Source organism: Scylla paramamosain, chromosome 28, assembly GCF_035594125.1.
Source record: "Scylla paramamosain isolate STU-SP2022 chromosome 28, ASM3559412v1, whole genome shotgun sequence".
In the NCBI taxonomy this organism is placed as follows: Eukaryota; Metazoa; Arthropoda; class Malacostraca; order Decapoda; family Portunidae; genus Scylla; species Scylla paramamosain.
In genome coordinates this window covers 19777251-19789636 of record NC_087178.1, presented here as the reverse complement: position 1 = coordinate 19789636, position 12386 = coordinate 19777251, and the positions used below count along the sequence as shown (strand labels likewise).

The following is a 12386-nucleotide window of genomic DNA, read 5'->3' as shown; positions in this document are numbered from 1 at the left end:
AAATTAAGTTCTTTTACCCTCTTTTTCTGTCTCCATCTAAACGATTTTCTAGTGTTCGAATGTTAAAAAACGATGACCAAACCAGTAAGAGGATTAAATATGCAATAGATTTAAAAACACACGATAGCGCAAGATGCCTGAGTGAAGGCAGGTTGTTGGCATGACGTGGCACACACAGGTCGTGGCGCATTTTTGCAATAGCATGACAAAGGTTTCATCAATGGTACAGGCGTTACTCGATTTAGTGATACGTAACTGAACAGCTAATGTGATACGTTGAGTGTCTGATAGCATTTTCATGTCGATACAATTTAGGTCAAGAGTATTTAGTAATTAAAACGCGCGCGTGCACACACACACACACACACACACACACACACACACACACACACACACACACACACACGTCCTAATTTTACAAACACCGTTTCTTCCGCCATTAACATACTGTGCCAGGCGTTGTTGTGCTGCTGACAAGGTTACCATAACATTTTATTGCTTAAAGACCCACACTTACTCATATAAACAGAAACTTCTCTTATTGAACGTGAATACTTATTACAAAAAGCCTGAAAAAGTAAATAAATAAACAAAACATACAACAACAGACATGAATGATTGAGTCCATGACAAAAATTCCTATGCATTAATATTTTGTACAGCATTTAGAGTGATGATCAATGCAGAGTGCAGGCAAATTTTATCCTGCTTCACATCGCACTGGTAACATATCGGTTTTGGTAATGGCAGTGCGCATATACTAGAAAATTTAACATACAGCAGTCATTACGTATTCCCGTTCCGAATTTCACTTCTATCGCACAAGTTGTCTACGATTAAGTTCCGTCAATACTCAACTTGGTGACAGGAACTGACAACCCTACAAGATACCGCACGTTGCTCTCCACACTCATCGCCATATGCTGGTTAACTTGGAAGTACATATTCATATTCTACTCATCATAGTTATTGAAAACACATTATAACATTATTTACACTTCTACGTACGTTGTTTTGGCAAAAGAAATAGTGTAATTTGCCAATCTCTTGGATGTACGAGTATTACACACGTTATTCCATAGGAGGAAAATATCCTTTGGGACGAATGAAGCAGAGGGTGCGCAGACCTGTCACACGCCATTGCTTTCCGTCTTATGGCAAGGAGGTGCAACCCTAATCAATAAAACCTAAGGGGACAAGTGTGTCGGGCTACACCTCTATCTTTAATTCATATATCAATAGCGAGGCGAGTCATCCATAAACAGACCTCTCCTCATACAAGCCATGCACCTGTATTCTTATAATGCACCTGTGGGCAAGCCAAGCAAGAGTCCTTGTAGCAGCAAATGATAAACACGTACAATGTCCTCCTTCATCCTTTCACAGAGTGCAAAGAGTAATAGTGGCGTGGGAGATTAATGCCATAGATGTCTTGGTGGCTGAAAGGCAAGATGGATGATAAGGATCTGTGCCTTAGAGGACAGAACCACCAGTACTTGCACTCTTTCATATGTTGCATCATGAGAAGCGTTACAATGTTGTTATACGAAAACATTATATATATATATATATATATATATATATATATATATATATATATATATATATATATATATATATATATATATATATATATATATATATATATATATGAATGAATGAATGAGGTTTCACACAATATACACACATGGACTTCATTGCTAAGATAAGAGAATGTAAAGCAATTTCTTTAGGAAGAACAGGTGGGCATGAAGGAATGGGAGGACGAGGAGGAGGAGGGTACAGAAGAGGAGTTGGAAAATGGTTACAAATGTAAGTATGAAGAGAAATAACGGCAACGACAACAACGAAGACAACAACAACGGCAACAAAATATAGGAGGACAAAGGGCAGAAAGAGGGGGCGGTAAAACGAGGCGAGGATTAAGAACAGGACAAAGGAACCTGGGAATAAAGGCACAGGTGTTCATAGGAAGCCTTTTGATAAATGGCAGACTCACCTTATTGAGTAGACTATTCAGTGCTACTGATCCTCACACGTATAGCACAAAGGGGTACGAAAGCAGGAAGCATTCTCCCCCACTCCTAGCACTCCTTCCGGCATTCTGTCACAAAAAGGGAAGAAAAAAATCTGCATAATAAGCAGGAAAAGAGGATAGCATTCGAAGATGAATAGAAGGGGAAATGAAACAAAAGGCGAGTAAAAAAAAAAAATACAAGGATGAAAAAGTAACAGAAGTATCAACCAGCTAAAATTAACGAACAGGTAACATCATACTTTATCAAAACCACCATTGCCTAATAAGAAAAAATATATAGGCAAATAAATATACCCAGTGATCAAAAAGCTTAGAAACATTTTATATATACATTTCCTGGCGCCATTTGCACCTGCTCTCATCTCACCTTGATAAACTTAGAAGAAAAAGAGGAATGAAAAAATTGGTTGCGAGTTGGAAAAGCAATAAGATTTCATCAGGAGAGTGACACACGCCCTTCGTAGCAACAGAACGAGGCGCCGGGGCCATCCTGTCGCGACAACTCTTTGACAGACTCGGTGAACCTGCCAACTCGCTCCAGGAAGGGTGATACGGGCCCTTTCCCCTCGCAAGGCGTCCTTCCTCCAGCCTGCAGGTTTAGTAGGCAGGCTTAGGCGGGTATTGTGTGCTGCTGTATACAAGACATTTTCCTTACTTTTATTAGTGCAGCGTATGGCTCCGCGCCTGGAGTTAAAGGTCTCTCTCTCTCTCTCTCTCTCTCTCTCTCTCTCTCTCTCTCTCTCTCTCTCTCTCTCTCTCTCTCTCTCTCTCTCTCTCTCTCTCTCTCTCTCTCTCTCTCTCTCTCTCTCTCTCTCTCTCTCTCTCTCTCTCTCTCTCTCTCTCTCTCTCTCTCTCTCTCTCTCTCTCTCTCTCTGTGACACACACAAAAAAAAAAAAAAAAGGCGCTCACACACACACACACACACACACACACACACACACACACACACACACACACACACCAGCATACTGCAGCGTCGAGCACCGCCACCACAACAAAAGCAGTGAAATGATTGAGTGCTTTTCACATCTATAAAAAAGAAAGATGACAAGACCAACTCATGCTGATAGTCACCAACTTTTCTCACTGGTCTGCTCATGAATGAAGAACTGCTAGTGTCAATATCCAACCAACCATTAAACAACAATGACGTTTGCTTGCTACAACAGGAAACAGCATTAATGTTAAGACCACCAGCATTGATTAGCGGCAAGGGAGCGCGTCGATCTCCAGGAAGTGCATGGTTAAGTCTCTAAGGAGACCATTTAGGAGCTTCATAGATTTCATGGATTCTCGTTAAGGTCATTGTTGTGGCGATTAGTGGTACGGCAAGGTAAGAGGTGTCTGATTTCTTTCTAGGTAATAAAGGAGAAATCTAATAGCGATTCTTCCATAACTGTCATCTCCTGCGTGCACCGAGAGGGAAGAATCGTTAAAGTCACAAATTATTTCATCTTTTTCACTAAGCGTTTGCTAATGACACTGAAGCCTTCGAAGATTTGATTGAGAATCTTATCATGGCTTTCAAGGTGCAAGAGGAATAAAACCCAAACTCACCTCTAACAGAAAGTATCAAAATAAACATAGTGAAGACCTAAGAGACGCCTACTAATTTCAGGGCTAATGTATTTCATTGATTCGATGGAGAGTACTTTGAGTGGGAAGGCCGTGCGTGGAGGCTCGCTTGAAGACACCTGGATATCAAGTGGACAGGTGAGTGTGGCAAAGTGTACTCCGTTGTCTGATATTCAGGGATATTAATGGTACGGGAACTCGGAAGTGAGATAATACGCCGCCAGTTCTCCTCCTCTTCCTCCTCCTCCTCCTCCTCCTCCTAGTTGTCGTCCTCCTCTCCGGCCTCTTCACCCGTTATTAATGCAGTCCCCCAGCAGAAGCGTCACTGTAATCCCAGACACGTGAGAACTAAGCGGATACAGCTCGCCCAAACCCTTCAGAAATTGGCAGATACTGACGTCTTGTGAGGCGAGGTTAGAATTAAGTGAGGGAATCATGAAAACACCTCTTGAAAGGAAATACAACAGTGTGGGAACTACAACTAACATTCCAATAAAAAGACAGGTTTTATAAAAGAAACAGTGGGATGCACTCTTAAAATAAATGACTGCATAGGGTAAACATGACACTTAAATAAAGGATGTAGCTGTGTAATTAACCGTTTGACTGCTATGGTTTACTTTCATGCTTAATAGAATAACCTGGTTGAAGATGAAGAACATAATTTCAAAAGGCAGCACTTACTTTTGTCACGTCAAATAGAGTGACACAAATAGCTGGCGTCATTGTGCCATCAACAGTCAAATGGTTAAGCGTCATCTTCTTTATAAAAGGAACAAGTCCATGGTAAAATCTTCAGTTACAAATGTCAGGAAAGAACGATATGGGCCATTACAGGGTGGAAAGACCGAAAAAAGATTAAGAGGAGGAAAATTAAGAAAGGTGGAATATACATAAATGATAATTGGGCAAAATCTGAGAGAGAGAGAGAGAGAGAGAGAGAGAGAGAGAGAGAGAGAGAGAGAGAGAGAGAGAGAGAGAGAGAGAGAGAGAGAGAGAGAGAGAGAGAGAGAGAGAGAGATGGCGCTGAAGGATATTTAGCCTTATGAACCCTCCTGTAAATGACTTCCCTAAGATCCCTCACCATTCTCCACCGTTTTGTTGATCATAATCTCTATGGAATTTGCTGAGGACTTAACAACTCTCCTCCCTCCTAACCAGCTTCCCTGCACCACCCCTGCCGCTCATCCATACGCTTAACTATCTAACTTCCTACTGGGAGAGATAGCCAGTATCTTACGCCCTTCTTCGCCCATTGTGGTAACTTATGGCAGAGTCCATCTTCTGTTTATCAACTACCCGAGGACATTATCAGGTCACCTCGTGAACTAAACTGGCTTCTCGTTTTGTAGCACTGCCGGTGCGCTCTTTATCACGCTACACTTGGTGAGATTTTGCTTTAGTTAACTGTTTACATTGTTATTTCCTTCTTAGGTGAATAATGAAAGAGTTAATAAGGTATAGGAGACAAGAGCATCAGAGAGAGAGAGAGAGAGAGAGAGAGAGAGAGAGAGAGAGAGAGAGAGAGAGAGAGAGAGAGAGAGAGAGAGAGAGAGAGAGAGAGGTGGTGGTGGTGGGGTTGGTACGGAGTGAGTTGAGACACCTCATTACTACATGCGACACTCCACTCCCGCCCAGCCACTCCAGGTAATTGCACATTTGTGAACTCTGCATTGTGGCTCCTGTGATGGTAATGGATCGTTCGCCTGTTAGACACGCGCACACAGACGCAGCGTGGGGGGAGAGAGAGAGAGAGAGAGAGAGAGAGAGAGAGAGAGAGAGAGAGAGAGAGAGAGAGAGAGAGAGAGAGAGAGAGAGAGAGAGAGAGGGGGGGGGGAACAGGCGACACGATTAAACAGAAGAAAACGGCGCACAGTTAGTTTATGTAAGCTTTATCTTTATCTCAGCTATTTAATTTGCACGTCTGCGTTTTCAAGACCCATCACGTACATGTTACACTCCACACACGTTACCTCAAGACATTCATTTTTCTCTCAGTTTTTTTCTCTTTTTACTACGTGTTACATGCTTCTAATTATAGCGATAGTGTGCGTCATATGTTCAAATTACGGTGAGACGACTAACTTACTAACTAACACGTGTCTGGAGGTTCTCTCTGTCCTGTTTTCCTGTATCTGGTTTTGTGAGCATTTGTGGTCATCTCTACCATCTGTCTCCATTCACCGGTCACTCACCCATTAGTAATTGTTCCGTTTATTGGTAGGATGATATGCAGTAACGCTATTTAATTCTACCAGTTAGACTTTAATGGAAATCTCAGATAAATGTAATAATGAACATAATATCGGTAAATCTACACAAACGTTTGCCAAAAAAAATAAATAAACAAAAATACTTCAAAACATAAATATTAACACAAACATATGAACATACGTATATACATCAAAGAAAAAAAAACAAATACAAGAATAAAAGAAACTGAAAGAACAAGAAACGTCAAGAATAATGAGAGAAAAAGAAAATTCTATATCATAAGCAGAACTCAAAGTCACAATCAAAACCAGATACTAAAACACGACGGGAGGAAAGCGACTAGATTCTCCATCTCAAATCTGCATCATTGGGAGAGACAAGGGAGCAAGAAAAGGCAAAAATAGGAAGACTAATGCAGTAAGAAAGGGAGATGACGACTTACAATGGGAGGGAAATGGAGGAGGAAGAGGAGGAGGAGGAGGAGGAGGGAGACAGGAAGAATAGGTAACAAACTGACTTATAACGAGGTTACCTGCTTGAAGGGAACGATTCTGTTCTGCAAATCTTCGCTACTGCTATGATGGTTCGCAAAGAGAGAGAGAGAGAGAGAGAGAGAGAGAGAGAGAGAGAGAGAGAGAGAGAGAGAGAGAGAGAGAGAGAGAGAGAGAGAGAGAGAGAGGCCATACAGTATACAGCAAGAACACCCATATAAGCAGTATAAAAACTCAGTAAGTGTGATAAAGAGGAACCGAAAAATAGAAGTGAAGGAAAGGGGAAGGAGGAACCAAGGACATTCAGTACGTGGGGAGGAAAAATGAAAAAGCAGAAAGGCTGGACGGAGAAGAGGAGGAGGAAGGATGAGAAAGGTTGGGCCGAGAAGAGTAGCAGAAGGGAGAGAAAAGAAGATGGAGCATTGAGAACATCAGAGCTGGCCATGTGCTTCCTATGCTGATTAAAGTTTCATTTTTGATGTGAACAGATTTCTCTTCCTCATTTTGAGCTTACGAAGATCCAATTATTCCTCCCCATTCATACTGCCTTTCTCTTTCTCTTTCTCTCTCTCTCTCTCTCTCTCTCTCTCTCTCTCTCTCTCTGAATCTCTTCCTTTCTTTCATTTCAGTGTTATTTTTCCTTGTTTCTTTTTATACATTTTCCACTTCTTTTCTTTACCTTTTCTGTTACGTCTCCATATTTCTTTCTGTATTTTCTCTTTTCAGTCTCTTTCTCTCTCTCTCTCTCTCTCTCTCTCTCTATCTCTTCCTGTCTTTCATTTCAGTGTTATTTTTCCTTGTTTCTTTTTATACATTTTCCACTTCTTTTCTTTACCTTTTCTGTTACGTCTCCATATTTCTTTCTGTATTTTCTCTTTTCAGTCTCTTTATTTATCGTTATACCTTCTCTTCAGTTCCTTTTTTCATATATATATTTTTTTCTTTTATATTCATACACTGTTTCTTTCCCACACTGTGTTCTTTCGTTACTGATATTCTTTCAGCCTCTTCATTTATTCCAGTAATCCTCTAATGTTTTTTTTTTCACTGGTCTCCGCCAATCTTGATCGAGTGTCCTCCTCTTCATCCTGATCTTCCTCTCTATTCTCTCATCCCATTCTAGGACCTTCCTCTTTTCCTTCTTAACTCCTCCCACTCAGCAACACTCCTGCCTCCAGCCTTCCGTTTGTTCCACCTACCCTCTGCCTTTCTCGCCTCTATTCCCTCCCGCTGCAGTTATTCTTTTCATTCCCCTTGGTTTCCTCCTTCCTGGTACTCTCGCCTCTTTTCTTTTCACTGTCACTTCCTTTCCATCTCACCTCCCACCCTCAGTGTGCAGGACTTCAGTGCCGCATGGAGAAGAGATACTAGAAAGACTTTTTGCAGATGACATTTTCAAATTATCATGTAAATAAAAGCTATCTGTATATTAGAGTATTAGTGTATGAATTGACGGAGAGAGAGAGAGAGAGAGAGAGAGAGAGAGAGAGAGAGAGAGAGAGAGAGAGAGAGAGAGAGAGAGAGAGAGAGAGAGAGAGAGAGAGAGAGAGAGAGAGAGAGAGAGAGAGAGAACCAGGCAAAGATATAAACAGAAACAGAAAGAAGAAAAATGTGAGTACCGAAAAATATAAAAATTCAGTGCGTTCATAATGAAAATATAGTTCCTGTATAATTATCAGCATTGAGAGTGGAAGTTGTGAGAGCAATGCAGTTTCCATTTAGCGATATTCTGCGCTCGTAAAAAACATATATAAGGAAAAATGAGACTTATGAAGGAGAGTCTGGAGTAGTCTTAGGAGAGCTGGTGGAAAATAAGTAAAATAATTATCAAGGAAAGCAGTAAGGAGAGAGAGAGAGAGAGAGAGAGAGAGAGAGAGAGAGAGAGAGAGAGAGAGAGAGAGAGAGAGAGAGAGAGGCAAAATGAAAGGAAGGAGGTAAAAATATAGTATCAAAACACCACCACCGCCACCACTAACAACAATGACATTAACAACAACAACAACAACAACAACAACAACAACAACGTGATGATTATGACCCTGGTAATGAGATCATGTAAAAAAAAAAACGATAATGATGAAATACTGAAAACATGGAAGAAGATGATGATGATGAGGAAGAGGAGGAAGAAGAATAAGAAGATGAGGGGGAGGAGGAGGAGAAGGGAGAACAAAGAACGTACAAAAAAGGAAGGTGCAGGTGAAAGGCGAAACGCTGCAAGGGATCACTTAAATCACCCCAGAGAGAAGAGAGACCGATGAGAAGGATGAAGGAAAGGAGATGGAGAAAGACTGCGTATGATAAATAAGGAGAAAACGAAGGAAAGGGAGTCTGGATAATAAAAACGAACAAAGCGAAAAGCACAGAGGAAAGGACAAAGACACGATGGGAAAGACGCAATGAGATTAAGGAAGCAAAATTAATTGTAAGGACGGAGAGAAGCTCCTGCAAGTGCTTACTGCGGTATTAAGACTGTATGTTTTCATTGCATTGATGTGTTTGAGAGAGAGAGAGAGAGAGAGAGAGAGAGAGAGAGAGAGAGAGAGAGAGAGAGAGAGAGAGAGAGAGAGAGAGAGAGAGAGAGAGAGAGAGAGAGAGAGAGAGAGAGAGTGTCGCAAGCACACGACGATAGCAACAGAAATAGAAGCAACAACATATGCTGTCCTAATTAGCACTAATCTCACTCCCATTGCCACCACCACCCTCACCACCACACCACCATCACCACCACCGTTATCCTCTCTTAACTCTCATTAGTCGCAAATAAAAGGAAACCATATAATAATGATGAATGGGATTAACGATTTTCCTCCCTTTTCCTTTCCCTCACCATTCCTTATGTCCTTTCTACCACCTGTCCTCCTCGTCTTCGTCATGCTATTCATTTCCTCATTTTCACCAGCCAGTGCCTCCAGCACACATCCACAGCGCAGCTTTCTTCACTCTGTACTCTTAATTATCATTAGTTCATCGCGTTTACTATCCCTCGCATCCTCCCTCACATTCTCCAGTAGGTGAATGAACACTATTCGTATTCTTTTTAACAACTAATATCATCCATTGTCTGACATACATCCGCACAACTACCTCCCTCATTCTGAAGTCCCTTATCACATTCATTATTGACTAAATCATCTCAAATAAGTAAGACGACATTCCATTTTTCGTTTGTGACAAAGGAAACATTTTTTCTTCCATTTGACCAAAAACTAGTTTAGCTCACTCACACACACAACCAGAATGCACATCACACACGAGAGACTAAGCCCATCACACACGAGGCCTGTTGGGTATTCATGTGATCCGATCCATGGGATTCACTGGCCGGCGCACACCTGCCTCGGCGTCGGCAGGGAACATTCGGCACCCCATCCGCCGCCACGCGTAAAAGTGACAGCCATCATTTGTTAGGGTACGGGGTCGTTTGTTCAGCTCGGCGGAAGTACAAACTATCGGCTGGCAGTAAAAGGAAAACGAATGAAGGAAAAAATACACCAATAACACTAGAAGGGACGTTTTATAAAATGAAAAGTCAAGTTGGCGTGCCAGGCGCACCACGTGGAACTGTCTTCACGCAGTGCCTGCAGGTGAGACTCGATTGTGTATATTCATTTAATATTTTGATACCAATTGTAAATAAGTGTAAATGGGACTCTAAATCAGCGGCTTAATAAGGTTTGTGGCGGGAGGCAAATGAGGAGGCAATTTTTTTACTGAATCAGGAAGAGTTATGTGTGTACCGAAGGGAAGAGAATTCTATTTCAATATATCATGTTGTTCAGATCAGATAATCATTCATGGTCTCATTATAAACAAAGCGTTATATGAACCACTGGATAAAAACAGCAGCGCAAATTCAATCACTCAAAACACCATTCAGCAAGTAATTTACCCGTCCGTTCATGATGGCGATTTTGAGCCTGCTCTATAAATTTTAAACACGATGTCGACGCGTTTATTTTCACTCCCTCAAAACTGATGACAATGTAGTTTAACACCGGGTGCATATGTCCCCCCCCACCCGCTCCTCGTGTCTGCCGTTTTCCCCTTCAGCCCCCTTCCCTCAGTGTGTTCCTCTAGTGTGTCCCCTCCCACCTCCTCCCTCGGTTTCCTTCCCCACACACGCCGTCCTGACCCGGCACGCCAGGCATCGGCAGTAAAGCAGGTGATGTGTCCCCTGACTGGTGTGCGCGGAGATAAGCCGTGTTCCCTTCCCACGCCTGTACCCAGAGGAGATGCACACAGAAGAGGAGCAGGAGGAACACCAGAATGAGAAGAGGAGGGGAAGAGAGGAAGAGCAGGGGTAGGGGAAAAAATGAGAAAAGCGCAAAATTTTCAGGCTGCACTCTCTCTTGCTGGTGTGGCCCAAACTTTTCCTTTCTGGTGAAGTAAAGGTATACATTTCATTGTCATATACGCCATTACTGTCGCTGGCTGTTTTTGTCTATTTATTTTTACCCAACAAACTATACGTACACCCTAACAACTTTTAAAAAGATTTTACATTATATATATATATATATATATATATATATATATATATATATATATATATATATATATATATATATATATATATATATATATATATATATATATATATCATAATTGCTACCGTAATGACATGTAGTACAATGCAGTATACTATTTACCTGAGTGAGAAAGGTGTAATTCTGTAATGATACCAATTAAGTAAGGGAGAATGGAAACATTTAAGAGTGAAGTAGAAATATATTGAACTTAGGAAAAACAAAATGGAACACGTTCCGGCGCTGCACGGAGTATTAGGTTTATTTGTGTTTGCAAGGTTCAAAACACGGGCCATTAGGGGAAAAGGTTCTGGGAAACGACAAACTAGATGACAATACGACTGGCATATAGGACGAGTGTATCATGATGCAACGAATGCATCGCACTGAAGCGCAGCCGCCCCTGAGCCGGAACAAAGGACAGGACAAAAGAGGCAGAAATAAGAAAACAGGAAGTATTAGAAGACGAAGATGACAACGAAGAGGACAAAATGGAGGGAAAGCAGAAGAGGAGAAACAGTGATGACAGAGGAAGAATAAACAGAGGGAGATGGTACTCTGTGGGACGCAAAAATCAATATCGCGCGACTACATCAATGAACTCGAGAAAAATCGAGCCACAGGATAACTACTAATTTTACATCGAAAACGGGAAGTGTTATGAGGGTGGAGGCTCCTCTGCTTCAGATATATTGGGGGTCACTGTCTTTTCTGGATCACATGAAGATCAGCCATTCCTGATATTCTTAAGGCGGTGTTAGGTTATGGTACCACATCTATCTTACATATCAGTCAACATCTTTATCCATCAGAAGATATCACAAGCTACCAAGACACCTCAAGAGGGGCGGGGGGCGCTGTTCTTCATGACGGTATCATCTCTCCACATCTGCATCAGCTCTCTAATCAAATTATGAAGAACGAGATACATAATAAAGACGAATATAATAGAAGAAATATTATATCGAAGATGAATTTTCTACGAGTATATCAAGAAAATGCACTACTTTATTTCTACATTACATTTGATCATTTCCTTTGCAGCTTTGACAGAATTTTTGTGCACAACGTGAATATGACCAACAGGATGACGATAAACTGACAGTATATGTATGCAAGCATGAATCCATTTACGTTCTACAGAATACAATACAAAACACCTCTAGACATTTCGACCTGAAGTAATATTATCGCTTTCTACCCTGGTAATTCTGTATTCAGGCAATTGCATTCGCTTAAAATACCTAGAATACAACTGCAGGGCATCCGGGAGAGGGAGAACACTACTGGTGGTGGGTGGTGGTGGTAGCGGTAGTGTGGAGGAGGTGGCGATGGTGGCAGCAGTGATTCAAACCTCGCCGCTACCGTTCTATGTACGTAGTATGTAATTGCCTGAGAGTTTGTTTCCGCCAAAGTTCCCCCATTAGAGCCGAAATGTTAATGTTAATTCGTGGAGGCTAAAATGCGGAAGGTATCATACATTCCTTTGTGTAATGAAAATCCAGAAGTGGGACAATTGTAGAGAATAATCAAGTAAA

The 12386-nt window shown here is 41.5% G+C and overlaps 1 long non-coding RNA gene across 3 annotated transcripts in view; it reads right to left on the bottom strand.

Annotated features, from left to right (window-relative positions):
• Positions 1-479: 479 nt before the first annotated feature.
• LOC135115062 (uncharacterized) overlaps positions 480-12386 on the bottom strand; it is a 39561-nt gene continuing 27654 nt past the window's right edge. For 2 of the 3 annotated variants that reach the window (XR_010275786.1, XR_010275787.1), the window contains exons 2-4: positions 2406-2627; positions 2000-2104; positions 480-1439 (exon numbers count right to left, since the gene is read on the bottom strand). This is a non-coding gene — a long non-coding RNA (uncharacterized LOC135115062). The remainder of the gene's footprint in view (positions 1440-1999; positions 2105-2405; positions 2628-12386) is intronic. The other variant, XR_010275788.1, reaches the window with a different exon arrangement.